The following is a 19487-nucleotide window of genomic DNA, read 5'->3' on the forward strand; positions in this document are numbered from 1 at the left end:
GACCACATCCGTGTCAGGGACGCTACCTGGGTGTTTGTTCCACTCATACGACCACATCCGTGTCAGGGACGCTACCTGGGTGTTTGTTCCACTCATACGACCACATCCGTGTCAGGGACGCTACCTGGGTGTTTGTTCCACTCATATGACCACATCCGTGTCAGGGACGCTACCTGGGTGTTTGTTCCACTCATACGACCACATCCGTGTCAGGGACGCTACCTGGGTGTTTGTTCCACTCATACGATCACATCCGTGTCAGGGACGCTACCTGGGTGTTTGTTCCACTCATACGATCACATCCGTGTCAGGGACGCTACCTGGGTGTTTGTTCCACTCATACGACCACATCCGTGTCAGGGACGCTACCTGGGTGTTTGTTCCACTCATACGACCACATCCGTGTCAGGGACGCTACCTGGGTGTTTGTTCCACTCATACGATCACATCCGTGTCAGGGACGCTACCTGGGTGTTTGTTCCACTCATACGACCACATCCGTGTCAGGGACGCTACCTGGGTGTTTGTTCCACTCATACGACCACATCCGTGTCAGGGACGCTACCTGGGTGTTTGTTCCACTCATACGACCACATCCGTGTCAGGGACGCTACCTGGGTGTTTGTTCCACTCATACGATCACATCCGTGTCAGGGACGCTACCTGGGTGTTTGTTCCACTCATACGATCACATCCGTGTCAGGGACGCTACCTGGGTGTTTGTTCCACTCATACGATCACATCCGTGTCAGGGACGCTACCTGGGTGTTTGTTCCACTCATACGACCACATCCGTGTCAGGGACGCTACCTGGGTGTTTGTTCCACTCATACGACCACATCCGTGTCAGGGACGCTACCTGGGTGTTTGTTCCACTCATACGACCACATCCGTGTCAGGGACGCTACCTGGGTGTTTGTTCCACTCATACGACCACATCGGTGTCAGGGACGCTACCTGGGTGTTTGTTCCACTCATACGACCACATCCGTGTCAGGGACGCTACCTGGGTGTTTGTTCCACTCATACGACCACATCCGTGTCAGGGACGCTACCTGGGTGTTTGTTCCACTCATACGACCACATCCGTGTCAGGGACGCTACCTGGGTGTTTGTTCCACTCATACGACCACATCCGTGTCAGGGACGCTATCTGGGTGTTTGTTCCACTCATACGACCACATCCGTGTCAGGGACGCTACCTGGGTGTTTGTTCCACTCATACGACCACATCCGTGTCAGGGACGCTACCTGGGTGTTTGTTCCACTCATACGACCACATCCGTGTCAGGGACGCTACCTGGGTGTTTGTTCCACTCATACGACCACACCTGTCTAGAACAGAGTATACTACTGACTCCGGCCATACAATAGAGCGGAAAAATAATGTAAGGGACCTGGGAGTAGTAATGTCTGAGGATCTCACTTTCAAGGATCACAGCAGTGCCACGATCGCACGTGCAAAGAAAATGATAGGATGGATAATGAGAACTTTCAAAACGAGAGATGCCAAGCCCATGATGATCCTTTTCAAATCACTTGTTCTCTCTAGGCTAGAATACTGCTGTACATTAACATCTCCATTCAAAGCAGGTGAAATCGCAGATCTAGAGAGTGTACAGAGATCCTTTACTGCACGTATAAGTTCTGTCAAGCACCTTAACTACTGGGAACGCTTGGAAGCACTTGACTTGTACTCGTTGGAATGCAGGAGGGAGAGATATATCATAATCTACACTCGGAAAATCTTGGAAGGAATGGTCCCAAATCTGCACACAGAAATCACTCCCTACGAAAGTAAAAGACTGGGCAGGCGATGCAAAATGCCCCCAATAAAAAGTAGGGGCGCCATTGGTACACTAAGGGAAAACACCATAAGTGTCCAGGACCCAAAACTGTTCAACAGCCTCCCATCAAGCATTAGGGGAATTACCAATAAACCCCTGGCTGCCTTCAAGAGAGAGCTGGACAGATACCTAAAGTCAGTGCCGGATCAGCCGGGCTGTGGCTCGTACGTTGGACTGCGTGCGGCCAGCAGTAACAGCCTAGTTGATCAGGCCCTGATCCATCGGGAGGCCTGGTCATGGACCGGGCCGCGGGGGCGTTGATCCCCGGAATAACCTCCAGGTAGGTAACCTGTGTCAGGGACGCTACCTGGGTGTTTGTTCCACTCATACAACGATCACATCTGTGTCAGGGACGCTACCTGGGTGTTTGTTCCACTCATACAACGATCACATCTGTGTCAGGGATGCTACCTGGGTGTTTGTTCCACTCATACAACGATCACATCCGTGTCAGGGACGCTACCTGGGTGTTTGTTCCACTCATACAACGACCACATCTGTGTCAGGGACGCTACCTGGGTGTTTGTTCCACTCATACAACGATCACATCTGTGTCAGGGACGCTACCTGGGTGTTTGTTCCACTCATACAACGATCACATCTGTGTCAGGGACGCTACCTGGGTGTTTGTTCCACTCATACAACGATCACATCTGTGTCAGGGACGCTACCTGGGTGTTTGTTCCACTCATACAACGACCACATCTGTGTCAGGGACGCTACCTGGGTGTTTGTTCCACTCATCCAACGATCACATCTGTGTCAGGGACGCTACCTGGGTGTTTGTTCCACTCATACAACGATCACATCTGTGTCAGGGACGCTACCTGGGTGTTTGTTCCACTCATACAACGATCACATCTGTGTCAGGGACGCTACCTGGGTGTTTGTTCCACTCATACAACGATCACATCTGTGTCAGGGACGCTACCTGGGTGTTTGTTCCACTCATACAACGATCACATCTGTGTCAGGGACGCTACCTGGGTGTTTGTTCCACTCATACAACGATCACATCTGTGTCAGGGACGCTTCCTGGGTGTTTGTTCCACTCATACAACGACCACATCTGTGTCAGGGACGCTACCTGGGTGTTTGTTCCACTCATACAACGATCACATCTGTGTCAGGGACGCTACCTGGGTGTTTGTTCCATTCATACAACGATCACATCTGTGTCAGGGACGCTACCTGGGTGTTTGTTCCACTCATACAACGATCACATCTGTGTCAGCGACGCTACCTGGGTGTTTGTTCCACTCATACAACGATCACATCTGTGTCAGGGACGCTACCTGGGTGTTTGTTCCACTCATACAACAACCACATGTGTTAGCGACGCTATATGAGAGTTCGTTCCACTCATCCACAACTCTTAATGCCAAACTAGGCCCTCCCTATATCCTGTCTTAATCTAAATTTCTCTGACTTGAAACCATTGCTGCGAGTCTTGTCTTGCCTGAATATTATCAACACGCTACATAAACCACTTTAAATATATCTCCCCTCTCTAATTCTACGTCTGTCCATAGAGTATAAGTTCATTGTTTTTAGTTTGTCTTCGTAGGAAAGGTTTCTGATAAGTGGAATCAACTTCCTCACCCTTCTGTGTATATTTTCCAGAGCATTTATGTCTATTCTAAAATATTTTTTTACTCATATACGCAAAACGTAAATAACTTTGATGAACAAGACACATTTACAAAGTTTTGGATATCGTTATCAAAGCGTCTGGCATGCGCAATAGGCTTCTTCTGTTGGATACAGGTGAAAACAGTAGTAGTAAAGCACATAGGTGGTCAGTCCGTCACCCCAGTAGGAAAATAAGTAGGACCCCAGTAGAGACAAATAGGACGAAAGTGGTAATAAGAAGGACCCCAGTGGAAATAAGTAGGACACCAAAGAAAATAAGTAGGACACCAATGAAAATAAGTAGGACCCCACTTGAAACAATACACATAGCAAGGGAAGCAACTACCACACTTGTAACAATGCACACAACAAGGGTAGAAACTACCACACTTGTAACAATACACACACAAGGGTAGCAACTACCACACTTGTAACAATACACACAACAAGGGTAACAACTACCACACTTGTAACAATACACACAACAAGGGTAACAACTACCACACTTGTAACAATACACACAGCAAGGGAAGCAGCTACCACACTTCTAACAATACACACAGCAAGGGTAACAACTACCACACTTGTAACAATACACACATCAAGGGAAGCAGCTACTACACTTGTAACAATACACACAGCAAGGGTAACAACTACCACACTTGTAACAATACACACAACAAGGGTAACAACTACCACACTTGTAACAATACACACAGCAAGGGTAACAACTACCACACTTCTAACAATACACACAGCAAGGGTAACAACTACCACACTTGTAACAATACACACAGCAAGGGAAGCAGCTACCACAGTTGCAACAATACACACAGCAAGGGAAGCAGCAACCACAGTTGTAACAATACACACAGCAAGGGAAGCAGCTACCACACTTGTAACAATACACACAGCAAGGGAAGCAGCTACCACACTTCTAACAATACACACAGCAAGGGAAGCAGCTACCACACTTGTAACAATACACACAGCAAGGGAAGCAGCTACCACACTTGTAACAATACACACAGCAAGGGAAGCAGCTACCACACTTGTAACAATACACACAACAAGGGTAACAACTACCACACTTGTAACAATACACACAGCAAGGGAAGCAGCTACCACAGTTGTAACAATACACACAGCAAGGGTAACAACTACCACACTTGTAACAATACACACAGCAAGGGAAGCAGCTACCACACTTGTAACAATACACACAGCAAGGGTAACAACTACCACACTTGTAACAATACACACAGCAAGGGAAGCAGCTACCACACTTGTAACAATACACACAGCAAGGGAAGCAGCTACCACACTTCTAACAATACACACAGAAAGGGTAACAACTACCACACTTGTAACAATACACACAACAAGGGAAGCAACTACCACACTTGTAACAATACACACAGCAAGGGTAACAACTACCACACTTGTAACAATACACACAGCAAGGGAAGCAACTACCACACTTGTAACAATACACACAACAAGGGAAGCAGCTACCACACTTCTAACAATACACACAGAAAGGGTAACAACTACCACACTTGTAACAATACACACAACAAGGGAAGCAGCTACCACACTTGTAACAATACACACAACAAGGGAAGCAACTACCACACTTGTAACAATACACACAGCAAGGGTAACAACTACCACACTTGTAACAATACACACAGCAAGGGTAACAACTACCACACTTGTAACAATACACACAGCAAGGGTAACAACTACCACACTTGTAACAATACACACAACAAGGGAAGCAGCTACCACACTTGTAACAATACACACAACAAGGGTAACAACTACCACACTTGTAACAATACACACAACAAGCGTAACAACTGCCACACTTGTAACAATACACACAACAAGGGAAGCAGCTACCACACTTGTAACAATACACACAGCAAGGGTAACAACTGCCACACTTGTAACAATGCACACAACAAGGGTAACAACTACCACACTTGTAACAATACACACAACAAGGGTAACAACTACCACACTTGTAATAATACACACAACAAGCGTAACAACTGCCACACTTGTAACAATACACACAACAAGGGAAGCAGCTACCACACTTCTAACAATACACACAGAAAGGGTAACAACTACCACACTTGTAACAATACACACAACAAGGGAAGCAGCTACCACACTTGTAACAATACACACAACAAGGGAAGCAACTACCACACTTGTAACAATACACACAGCAAGGGTAACAACTACCACACTTGTAACAATACACACAGCAAGGGTAACAACTACCACACTTGTAACAATACACACAGCAAGGGTAACAACTACCACACTTGTAACAATACACACAACAAGGGAAGCAGCTACCACACTTGTAACAATACACACAACAAGGGTAACAACTACCACACTTGTAACAATACACACAACAAGCGTAACAACTGCCACACTTGTAACAATACACACAACAAGGGAAGCAGCTACCACACTTGTAACAATACACACAGCAAGGGTAACAACTGCCACACTTGTAACAATGCACACAACAAGGGTAACAACTACCACACTTGTAACAATACACACAACAAGGGTAACAACTACCACACTTGTAATAATACACACAACAAGCGTAACAACTGCCACACTTGTAACAATACACACAACAAGGGAAGCAGCTACCACACTTGTAACAATACACACAGCAAGGGTAACAACTACCACACTTGCAACAATGCACACAACAAGGGAAGCAGCTACCACAGTTGTAACAATACACACAACAAGGGTAACAACTACCACACTTCTAACAATACACACAACAAGGGTAACAACTGCCACACTTGTAACAATACACACAACAAGGGTAACAACTACCACACTTGTAACAATACACACAACAAGCGAAGCAACTACCACACTTGTAACAATACACACAGCAAGAGTAACAACTACCACACTTGTAACAATACACACAGCAAGGGAAGCAGCTACCACACTTCTAACAATACACACAGCAAGGGTAACAACTACCACACTTGTAACAATACACACAGCAAGGGAAGCAGCTACCACAGTTGCAACAATACACACAGCAAGGGAAGCAGCAACCACAGTTGTAACAATACACACAGCAAGGGAAGCAGCTACCACACTCGTAACAATACACACAACACGGGTAACAACTACCACACTTCTAACAATACACACAGCAAGGGTAACAACTACCACACTTGTAACAATACACACAGCAAGGGAAGCAGCTACCACACTTCTAACAATACACACAGCAAGGGTAACAACTACCACACTTGTAACAATACACACAGCAAGGGAAGCAGCTACCACAGTTGCAACAATACACACAGCAAGGGAAGCAGCAACCACAGTTGTAACAATACACACAGCAAGGGAAGCAGCTACCACACTTGTAACAATACACACAGCAAGGGAAGCAGCTACCACACTTGTAACAATACACACAGCAAGGGAAGCAGCTACCACACTTCTAACAATACACACAGCAAGGGAAGCAGCTACCACACTTGTAACAATACACACAGCAAGGGAAGCAGCTACCACACTTGTAACAATACACACAGCAAGGGAAGCAGCTACCACACTTGTAACAATACACACAGCAAGGGTAACAACTACCACACTTGTAACAATACACACAACATGGGTAACAACTACCACACTTGTAACAATACACACAACAAGGGAAGCAACTACCACACTTCTAACAATACACACAGCAAGGGTAACAACTACCACACTTGTAACAATACACACAACAAGGGAAGCAGCTACCACACTTGTAACAATACACACAACAAGGGTAACAACTACCACACTTGTAACAATACACACAGCAAGGGAAGCAGCTACCACACTTCTAACAATACACACAGCAAGGGTAACAACTACCACACTTGTAACAATACACACAACAAGGGTAACAACTACCACACTTGTAACAATACACACAGCAAGGGAAGCAGCTACCACACTTGTAACAATACACACAGCAAGGGAAGCAGCTACCACACTTCTAACAATACACACAGCAAGGGTAACAACTACCACACTTGTAACAATACACACAGCAAGGGAAGCAGCTACCACACTTGTAACAATACACACAGCAAGGGAAGCAGCTACCACACTTCTAACAATACACACAGCAAGGGTAACAACTACCACACTTGTAACAATACACACAGCAAGGGAAGCAGCTACCACACTTGTAACAATACACACAACAAGGGAAGCAACTACCACACTTGTAACAATACACACAGCAAGGGTAACAACTACCACACTTGTAACAATACACACAGAAAGGGTAACAACTACCACACTTGTAACAATACACACAACAAGGGAAGCAGCTACCACACTTGTAACAATACACACAACAAAGGTAACAACTACCACACTTGTAACAATACACACAACAAGGGTAACAACTGCCACATTTGTAACAATACACACAACAAGGGAAGCAGCTACCACACTTGTAACAATACACACAGCAAGGGTAACAACTGCCACACTTGTAACAATGCACACAACAAGGGAAGCAGCTACCACAGTTGTAACAATACACACAACAAGGGTAACAACTGCCACACTTGTAACAATACACACAACAAGGGTAACAACTACCACACTTGTAATAATACACACAACAAGGGTAACAACTACCACACTTGTAACAATACACACAACAAGGGTAACAACTACCACACTTGTAACAATACACACAACAAGGGTAACAACTACCACACTTGTAACAATACACACAACAAGGGTAACAACTACCACACTTGTAATAATACACACAACAAGGGTAACAACTACCACACTTGTAACAATACACACAACAAGGGTAACAACTACCACACTTGTAACAATACACACAACAAGGGTAACAACTACCACACTTGTAACAATACACACAACAAGGGTAACAACTACCACACTTGTAACAATACACACAACAAGGGTAACAACTACCACACTTGTAATAATACACACAACAAGGGTAACAACTACCACACTTGTAACAATACACACAACAAGGGTAACAACTACCACACTTGTAACAATACACACAACAAGGGTAACAACTACCACACTTGTAACAATACACACAACGAGGGTAACAACTACCACACTTGTAACAATACACACAACAAGGGTAACAACTACCACACTTGTAACAATACACACAACACGGGTAACAACTACCACACTTGTAACAATACACACAGCAAGGGAAGCAGCTACCACACTTCTAACAATACACACAGCAAGGGTAACAACTACCACACTTGTAACAATACACACAACACGGGTAACAACTACCACACTTGTAACAATACACACAGCAAGGGTAACAACTACCACACTTGTAACAATACACACAGCAAGGGAAGCAGCTACCACACTTGTAACAATACACACAGCAAGGGTAACAACTACCACACTTGTAACAATACACACAACACGGGTAACAACTACCACACTTGTAACAATACACACAGCAAGGGAAGCAGCTACCACACTTCTAACAATACACACAGCAAGGGTAACAACTACCACACTTGTAACAATACACACAGCAAGGGAAGCAGCTACCACACTTCTAACAATACACACAGCAAGGGTAACAACTACCACACTTGTAACAATACACACAGCAAGGGAAGCAGCTACCACAGTTGCAACAATACACACAGCAAGGGAAGCAGCAACCACAGTTGTAACAATACACACAGCAAGGGAAGCAGCTACCACACTTGTAACAATACACACAGCAAGGGAAGCAGCTACCACACTTGTAACAATACACACAGCAAGGGAAGCAGCTACCACACTTCTAACAATACACACAGCAAGGGAAGCAGCTACCACACTTGTAAGAATACACACAGCAAGGGAAGCAGCTACCACACTTGTAACAATACACACAGCAAGGGAAGCAGCTACCACACTTGTAACAATACACACAGCAAGGGTAACAACTACCACACTTGTAACAATACACACAGCAAGGGAAGCAGCTACCACACTTGTAACAATACACACAGCAAGGGAAGCAGCTACCACACTTGTAACAATACACACAGCAAGGGTAACAACTACCACACTTGTAACAATACACACAGCAAGGGAAGCAGCTACCACACTTGTAACAATACACACAGCAAGGGTAACAACTACCACACTTGTAACAATACACACAAGGGTAACAACTACCACACTTGTAACAATACACACAACAAGGGTAACAACTACCACACTTGCAACAATACACACAGCAAGGGAAGCAGCTACCACACTTGTAACAATACACACAACAAGGGTAACAACTACCACACTTGTAACAATACACACAGCAAGGGAAGCAGCTACCACACTTGTAACAATACACACAGCAAGGGAAGCAGCTACCACACTTCTAACAATACACACAGCAAGGGTAACAACTACCACACTTGTAACAATACACACAACAAGGGAAGCAACTACAACACTTGTAACAATACACACAGCAAGGGTAACAACTACCACACTTGTAACAATACACACAGCAAGGGTAACAACTACCACACTTGTAACAATACACACAACAAGGGAAGCAGCTACCACACTTGTAACAATACACACAGCAAGGGTAACAACTACCACACTTGTAACAATACACACAACAAGGGTAACAACTACCACACTTGTAACAATACACACAACAAGGGTAACAACTACCACACTTGTAACAATACACACAACAAGGGAAGCAGCTACCACACTTGTAACAATACACACAGCAAGGGTAACAACTACCACACTTGTAACAATACACACAACAAGGGAAGCAGCTACCACACTTGTAACAATACACACAACAAGGGTAACAACTACCACACTTGTAACAATACACACAACAAGGGAAGCAACTACCACACTTGTAACAATACACACAACAAGGGTAACAACTACCACACTTGTAACAATACACACAACAAGGGTAACAACTACCACACTTGTAACAATACACACAACAAGGGTAACAACTACCACACTTGTAACAATACACACAACAAGGGTAACAACTGCCACACTTGCAACAATACACACAACAAGGGTAACAACTACCACACTTGTAACAATACACACAGCAAGGGTAACAACTGCCACATTTGTAACAATACACACAAGGGAAGCAGCTACCACAGTTGTAACAATACACACAACAAGGGTAACAACTGCCACACTTGTAACAATACACACAACGAGGGTAACAACTACCACACTTGTAACAATACACACAACGAGGGTAACAACTGCCACACTTGTAACAATACACACAACGAGGGTAACAACTACCACAGTTGTAACAATACACACAACAAGGGTAACAACTGCCACACTTGTAACAATACACACAACAAGGGTAACAACTGCCACACTTGTAACAATACACACAACGAGGGTAACAACTACCACAGTTGTAACAATACACACAACAAGGGTAACAACTGCCACACTTGTAACAATACACACAACAAGGGTAACAACTGCCACACTTGTAACAATACACACAACGAGGGTAACAACTACCACACTTGTAACAATACACACAACGAGGGTAACAACTACCACACTTGTAACAATACACACAACGAGGGTAACAACTACCACAGTTGTAACAATACACACAACAAGGGTAACAACTACCACACTTGAAACAATACACACAACGAGGGTAACAACTGCCACACTTGTAACAATACACACAAGGGTAACAACTGCCACACTTGTAACAATACACACAACAAGGGTAACAACTACCACACTTGTAACAATACACACAACAAGGGTAGCAGCTACCACACTTGTAACAATACACACAACAAGGGTAACAACTACCACACTTGTAACAATATACACAGCAAGGGAAGCAGCTACCACAGTTGTAACAATACACACAACAAGGGTAACAAGTACCACACTTGTAACAATACACACAACAAGGGAAGCAGCTACCACACTTGTAACAATACACACAACAAGGGTAACAACTGCAACACTTGTAACAATACACACAACAAGGGTAACAAGTACCACACTTGTAACAATACACACAACAAGGGAAGCAGCTACCACACTTGTAACAATACACACAACAAGGGTAACAAGTACCACACTTGTAACAATACACACAAGGGAAGCAGCTACCACACTTGTAACAATATACACAACAAGGGTAACAACTGCCACACTTGTAACAATACACACAACAAGGGTAACAACTGCCACACTTGTAACAATACACACAACAAGGGTAACAACTGCCACACTTGTAACAATATACACAACAAGGGTAACAACTGCCACACTTGTAACAATACACACAACAAGGGTAACAACTACCACACTTGTAACAATACACACAACAAAGGAAGCAGCTACCACACTTGTAACAATACACACAACAATGGAAGCAGCTACCACACTTGTAACAATACACACAACAATGGAAGCAGCTACCACACTTGTAACAATACACACAACAAGGGTAACAACTACCACACTTGTAACAATACACACAACAAGGGAAGCAACTACCACACTTGTAACAATACACACAGCAAGGGTAACAACTACCACACTTGTAACAATACACACAACAAGGGAAGCAGCTACCACACTTGTAACAATACACACAACAAGGGTAACAACTACCACACTTGTAACAATACACACAACAATGGAAGCAGCTACCACACTTGTAACAATACACACAACAATGGAAGCAGCTACCACACTTGTAACAATACACACAACAAGGGTAACAACTACCACACTTGTAACAATACACACAACAAGGGAAGCAGCTACCACACTTGTAACAATACACACAACAAGGGAAGCAGCTACCACACTTGTAACAATACACACAACAAGGGTAACAACTACCACACTTGTAACAATACGCACAACAAGGGAAGCAGCTACCACACTTGTAACAATACACACAGCAAGGGTAACAACTACCACACTTGTAACAATACACACAACAAGGGTAACAACTACCACACTTGTAACAATACACACAACAAGGGAAGCAGCTACCACACTTGTAACAATACACACAACAAGGGTAACAACTACCACACTTGTAACAATACACACAACAAGGGAAGCAGCTACCACACTTGTAACAATACACACAACAAGGGTAACAACTACCACACTTGTAACAATACGCACAACAAGGGAAGCAGCTACCACACTTGTAACAATACACACAGCAAGGGTAACAACTACCACACTTGTAACAATACACACAACAAGGGTAACAACTACCACACTTGTAACAATACACACAACAATGGAAGCAGCTACCACACTATCAAATTGTCAAATACCACAGGAAATGGTTATCACACGTCATGGAATTTATCGTATTTAACACCGGTTTAACATGTTAAATAATTTCGTTATAAAAATAATAATGCGTGACGCTGTATAGTTCGTTTCACTATAATTTTAGATTTGTAGTAATTACACTAGAGAAATAAGTGGACTTTTTCACCTAACAAATTTATCGAACTTTTTTTAATTAAATTATTTCAAGGGTAACTATGATAAAGTTTACGTCGATATTTAAATCGATTTTTAAGACTAATGATGATAAGGTTGTGTAAGAAACTTATGTATAATGTTTGCTAGGATTGAAATATTGGTGATTAGTAGACGACATGGTTTTTATTTACGATATTGGTGAATGTTTGACCAAGGATGGTTAGTTAATTAGGGTTTGAATCCTGTCGACTATCTTAGGGTCATTAACTAATGCTGCAATTTTTGCGCTTGAATCAATTTGAGTGTACCTGGAGGGCATTCCGGGGATCAACGCCCCCGTGGCCCGGTCCACGACCAGGCCTCCTGGTGGATCAGGGCCTGTTCAACGAGGCTGTTACTGCTGGCCGCACGTAGTCCAACATACGAACCGCAGCCCGGCTGATCTGGTACTGACTTCAGGTATCTGTCCAGCTCCCTCTTGAAGACAACCAGGGGTCTATTGGTAATTCCCCTTACGGCTTGTGGGAGGCTATTGAGCAGTCTTGGGCCCCGGACACTTATTGTGTTTTCTATTAGTGTACCAGTGGCGCCCTTACTTTTCACCGTGGGGGGGGGGAGTTAGCCAGCCATTTTTAACTCACGATATTTTGGTAGAGCAAGAAGCAAACGTTTCGCCCAGGACTGACCTTCTGGAGATTACCTTCCCCACAGCCTGGTTGATCAGTCCCTGATCCACCGGGAGACCTGATCAAAGACTGGGCCACGGGGGCGTTGACCCCCGGATCACCCTCCAGGTAGACTCCAAGTAGGTAGGTCTGAGACCGGTCAGGTCTGAGACCGGTCAGGTCTCAGACCAGACTTTTTAACTTGAAAAAACTCACTAATACACGAAACATTGCGTAAAATGAAAGCTTAAGTGTGCGATACCTCTCCGCACATTACAAAACTAATGCACAGAAAGCAAGTCACTCTAACAAGGCCAAATAAGCAACAGAGAAATAAGCGATGCAACACGGTATTGCATAATAATAATAATAATAATAATAATAATAATAATAATAATAATAATAATAATAATATTATTATTATTATTATTATTTTTACTATTATTATGAAATCGTGCGCATAATATACATACCTAGTAACACAATTACATTTTTCTTTCTCTGCCGTTGGTTCTCAGCTGTACGAACGGGTTTTTAAAGGGGTTTAAAGCCTATCGATTACACGAAGGTCATTAAGGTTGCATGTCACCTGCTCCCCACCAGTTAAAATTACTGTTCTCCCTTACAAGTGTATAAAACTTTCAGCGTATATACACTGAGAGAGATATAACTCTCGGTGTATATACCTTAATGTAAGGACGACTCAATAATATTAATCTCCCTAGCCAGGAACATGACTCAGGCTACTCACGGCCTGACTGTGAAACCTCTAACGCGGTAATCTGACTTCCAGAATACAATATAATAATGTCTTTACTTACTACAAGTACATGTACAAGGCATACAGACCATAGCTGACATCAATGACATACTACTATATAGAAGGCCCCTTGTTACGCTGAGTATTTCCCGCATATTAGGTTAGTTTTGTCCCAGGATGCGACCCTCACCAGTCCACTAACACCCAGGTACCCATTTTAAACTGATGGACGAGCAGGGACAGCAGGTGTCTTATGGAAACACGTCCCTAATGTTTTCCAGCCGTACCGGAGGAGATTCGATCTCCGGATCTCAGGGTGCGAGCTGAGTGCGCTACCGATCCAGCTACGGGACACCTTAACATAATAAGCTCTCTTTTTAAAGTTCCTCAATGTATTAAGACTTTTTTTTTGTAAATCCAATTAAAAACGTGCCCCCAAAAACTAAAAATGAATTAAAAGACCTTAGTACGTGTTATTTTATTTTGAAAGTAATTTTTTTAACTGTTAATAAAAAAATCGTAACTTCTATATAACTCACTGATTTTAATGCTAATGCCCAGGTTCTTTCTGGTACATAATGATTATCCATGTTGTTGTTGTATTCATTAACAGGACAAGTGTTTCCTGACGTGGGTCTTATATGATGACCCGCAGTTGGATTATTATTATTATAATCAAGGGGGAAGCGCTAAACCCGGAGGATTATACAGCGCCTGGGGGGGGGGGGATGTGGAAGGCATTCAGGCTTAATTTGGGGAACTGGAGCACAGATCCAATTCCCTAAATCAAGAGCCCCTCACCAACATCAAGGAACCTTCCTTGAGGGGCCCGCAGTTGGAGCTTCTGGTCATCTGGCCGAGGCCTTCCACTGGCTTACCCGTCCACCCCTTTAAAAATTAATATCGACTCGTCAGGAGACAGGACAAGTGACGGCTAACAGGGGTCTTAATCATATAAATGACCCGATGGTAAAGTTAGGTTAGGAAATAATCGTCAGTAAACAGGACAAATATTTCCTGACGCTGGTCTTAGTCTTCCAGAGGGAGCTGGACAGATACCTCACGTCAGTGCCGGATCAGCCGGGCTGTGGTTCGTACGTTGGACTACGTGCAGCCAGCAGTAACAGCCTAGTTGATCAGGCCCTGATCCACCGGGAGGTCTGGTCGTGGACCGGGCCGCGGGGGCGTTGATCCCCGGAATACCCCCCAGGTGGACCCACAGCTGGAGCTTTTGGTCATCTGACAGAGGCCTTCCACGGGCTTACCACTCCATCCCTTCAAAAACTGATATATTCATGCACTTTTTTGGTAAAGTTGACGATGACACATTCTCAATTCCTCTTGAATTTAATTTAGCTTCAATTGTATGCAAGTTCTTATTCAGGAACGTTATGCAAATTTGGATTATTATAACTATTAAATAACATAAATGTAAATTAACCTAGGATAACCTATAAACATATGTAACAATATGTAAATAACCCTAGGATAACCCCATAACTAATTACATGTGTAAACTAACCCAGGATAACCCAATAACTTTTGCAATAACCGTAAATTAACCTAGACTAGCCCAACAACTTATGCAGTAACATATCTGTAAATTAACCTAGAATAAACCGATAACTAATATAGAAACAATCTGGGATTGGAATACCAATGTAGACAGGTTAAGCTGAAATAAACATTGACATCCAGAACTATTGATACGGAGGCCAGGCAGAACTGTGTGGTAAGGGATACAGTACTTACATCATCCCACCAGCTCTTGGAATGCCAGGAATACTTCTATTATATCTAACATCTTTTAATTTTTACAAGTACATGTACATGGTATACAGTGGCCTAGCTGACATCAATGATATACTGCTATGTAGCAAGCCGCTTGTTATGCTGAGCATTTCCCGCGAATTAGGTCAGTTTTGTCCCAGGATGCCACCCATACCAGTCGACTAACACCCAGGTACCTATTTACTGCTAGGTGAACAGGTGTAAGGAAACGCGTCGAAATGTTCCCACCCGCCGGGAATCGAACCCGGGCCCTCCGCATGTGAAGAGAGCTTTGCCAGCCAGGCCACGGCCACGGCGACGGCCAGGCCAGGTCTCTCTCTGGTGCTAATGTCCTGAGCGGTATGTAAGCGTCATTTTCCACATCTTGTCTTAACACTATACCATTTTTCACCACCTGAAAGGTCCAGTCCGGTGCTGGTTGTTTGTATATTGTCCCAGTCAGGGTACTGTACTTTTTTTAAGCGAGGGAGACTCGAACGAGAGACATAAAAACAAGTAATCTGATATAAGTACAAGGCCACAATTATCATACACTAACATATATGTAAATTACCCACCAGATAACCCCAAAAAAAGTCAAAGTGACTTATTTCTATGGAGTCCTTGTAATATCTTATTATTTAAAGCCTAGCAGTAAGTTACAGTTGAAATCAATCATGTTTATAACTAAAATTATTTAAGTAATAATGTCTTTACTTACTACCAGTACATGTACAAGGTATACAGACCATAGCTGACATCAGCGACATATTACTATATAGAAAGCTCCTTGTTAAGTTGAGGAAATTAGGTCAGTTTTATCCCAGGATGCGACCCACATCAGTCCACTAACACCCAGGTACCCATTTCAATGATGGGTGAACACAGACAACAGGTGTAAAGAAACGCGCCCAATGTTTCTACCCTGGCTGGGAATCGAACCCAGACCCTCGCCGTGTGAAGCGAGAACTTTAGCCACCAGCGCCTTAACTGTGTAAAAATCATTTACACAAGAAAGTCTAGAAGTTTATGTATAAATACACGTCCAGTTATCATACAGTGTAAATTACCCACCATAACCCCGAAAATTGTCACAAGAAGACGTGAGAAGGAACGTGAATAAGGGCAAAGATATGAGTAAAGGAACGTGAATGAGGGAAGAGACGTGAGTAGACAAACATGAATGAAAGAATAAGTAAGTTTATTCAGGTATACATAAATACAGTCACAGATTATCATACATAGCATCATGTGTGTAGAGAACCCAGGATAATCCAAACAAAAGCTTAGACACGGTGATTTGTTCCCACTGGGGTCCTTTAAGGGACACAAGGAACGTGAAAGAGCGAAGGAAGAATGAAAGGAGGGAGGAGTGTGTGTCAATTTGAAGTTAGCGGCTGCCAGAGTGGCACTGGTGGGGGAGGTGCCAGTAGGGGTGCCACCTCAGACCGACACAGGAGCCAAGGCACCTACCACCTCCCTCACCTCGTCTATAAATACTCCCCTAACTCTACCTTCCCCCACACTCTCCCACACTCCCCACACCCCCACACAGACTCTCCCCACACCCCCAGGGGCAAGCAGAAACGAACACAGCAGCAGAAGCTTCTTCCCCTTGATCTGGTTGTGGTCTAGCCTGGGGTGAGGCTGCGAAGGACTTCAATGCAACGCAAATATACGTCCCTCTCCTGTAGCCAGCGTCTCGCCACTGTTACAACTCGCCACACCGTCACAGCAACACCTGCACCACTCCTCCAGGAGTCAGGCACCAGTAATGGGGTGATATTTACCCGAAAAAAAGGTAGAAGAAAGCCAGCGAGAAGCTCACGTCCACCCAGTATTCACTGCCATGGCAGACTGAGCGCGTTCGCCTGCTATTGATCCAAACTTAGGCGTCGAGATCTCTCAGACTGCTGGGATGCCACGTATCACCACTACCCCTCCCCCATATACATGTTAACCACCCCCCATCTCCCATGAACAACACCCCCCATTGCCCAACCTTCCAATAACCCCACCACAACAGGCCCCAACACACAGCACGAACCTCTAAACCCCACCATACCATAACCACCGCTACCATTGTAAATTTTGAGTTGGCACCATTGCCCCCACGTGCAGAATGGAGTCTCGGAACTGATTCCCATTCTTAAATAATCACTCTTTCCGCTCTATAAGTCTACTGCATAGTCGACCCTCCTGGTAGACCCCTGGTAGACCCCTGGTAGACCCCTGATAGACCCCCGGTAGATCCCCGGTAGACCCCGAGTAGACCCCTGGTAGACTCGTGGTATATATTCTGGTCGTATATACCATCTTCTAGTGCGTGGGATTTCCTAAACAAGACCAAGTCTGTCAAAGGAATTTGAATCTATTTTAGATAATAATCAAAGAGAAAGAGCATTGAAATTACTCAGTTTCCTAAACAAGACCAAGTCTGTCAAAGGAATTTGAATCTATTTTAGATAATAATCAAAGAGAAAGAGCATTGAAATTACTCAGATAAACGATATATTTAGAATTCATAGTAGCAAGATATAATAAATATATATAGTAGCCTCCTTGCTATATATACTCTTAATTCTTTATATATATATATATATATATATATATATATATATATATATATATATATATTTAATATATATATATATATATATATATATATATATATGTAGGCCCAGCCTTAGACTAGGCCTCTTTAATAGGTAGTCTCTAGTGCTCTAGTGGAAAGCAGTTTTAATAATTTTTTAAAAAAAATTAGGCATGTAACTCTTCTTATTTTACTCAATAATCTTTGGAAGGTCATTAGATTTTCTTAGGTCGCCAGATTTTTATGCTTATTAATAATATCTTCCATTAGTACGTAAATTTTTACTTTAGGACAATTCTTCTCCATAAACCCACTTGGTCTCAGACCGAGCCGCGGGGGCGTTCACCCCCGAAACCCTCTCCAGGTAAACTCCAGGTAAACTCCAGGCCCCTGATTTCCTTAGTTAAGCCTTAATTATCATTCTAAGTGTGGATAATAATAATAATAATAATAATAATAATAATAATAATATTATTATTATTATTATTATTATTATTATTATTATTATTATTACTGTTATTATTATTACTACTACTACTACTAATAATAATAATAATAATGATAATAATAATAATAATGATAATAATAATAATAATAATAATAATAATAATAATAATAAC

At 43.1% G+C, this 19487-nt stretch overlaps 1 protein-coding gene across 1 annotated transcript in view; it reads right to left on the minus strand.

Moving 5' to 3' along the window:
• LOC128687264 (zinc finger protein 37) overlaps nucleotides 1-18123 on the minus strand; it is a 31126-nt gene extending 13003 nt beyond the window's left edge. The window contains exon 1 of the mRNA XM_053774609.2: nucleotides 18065-18123. The gene's annotated coding sequence lies outside the window, so the exon portion shown is untranslated. The remainder of the gene's footprint in view (nucleotides 1-18064) is intronic.
• Between the last annotated feature and the right edge of the window lie 1364 nt (nucleotides 18124-19487).

The sequence above is a fragment of the Cherax quadricarinatus genome, chromosome 62 (assembly GCF_038502225.1).
Source record: "Cherax quadricarinatus isolate ZL_2023a chromosome 62, ASM3850222v1, whole genome shotgun sequence".
Classification (NCBI taxonomy): Eukaryota; Metazoa; Arthropoda; class Malacostraca; order Decapoda; family Parastacidae; genus Cherax; species Cherax quadricarinatus.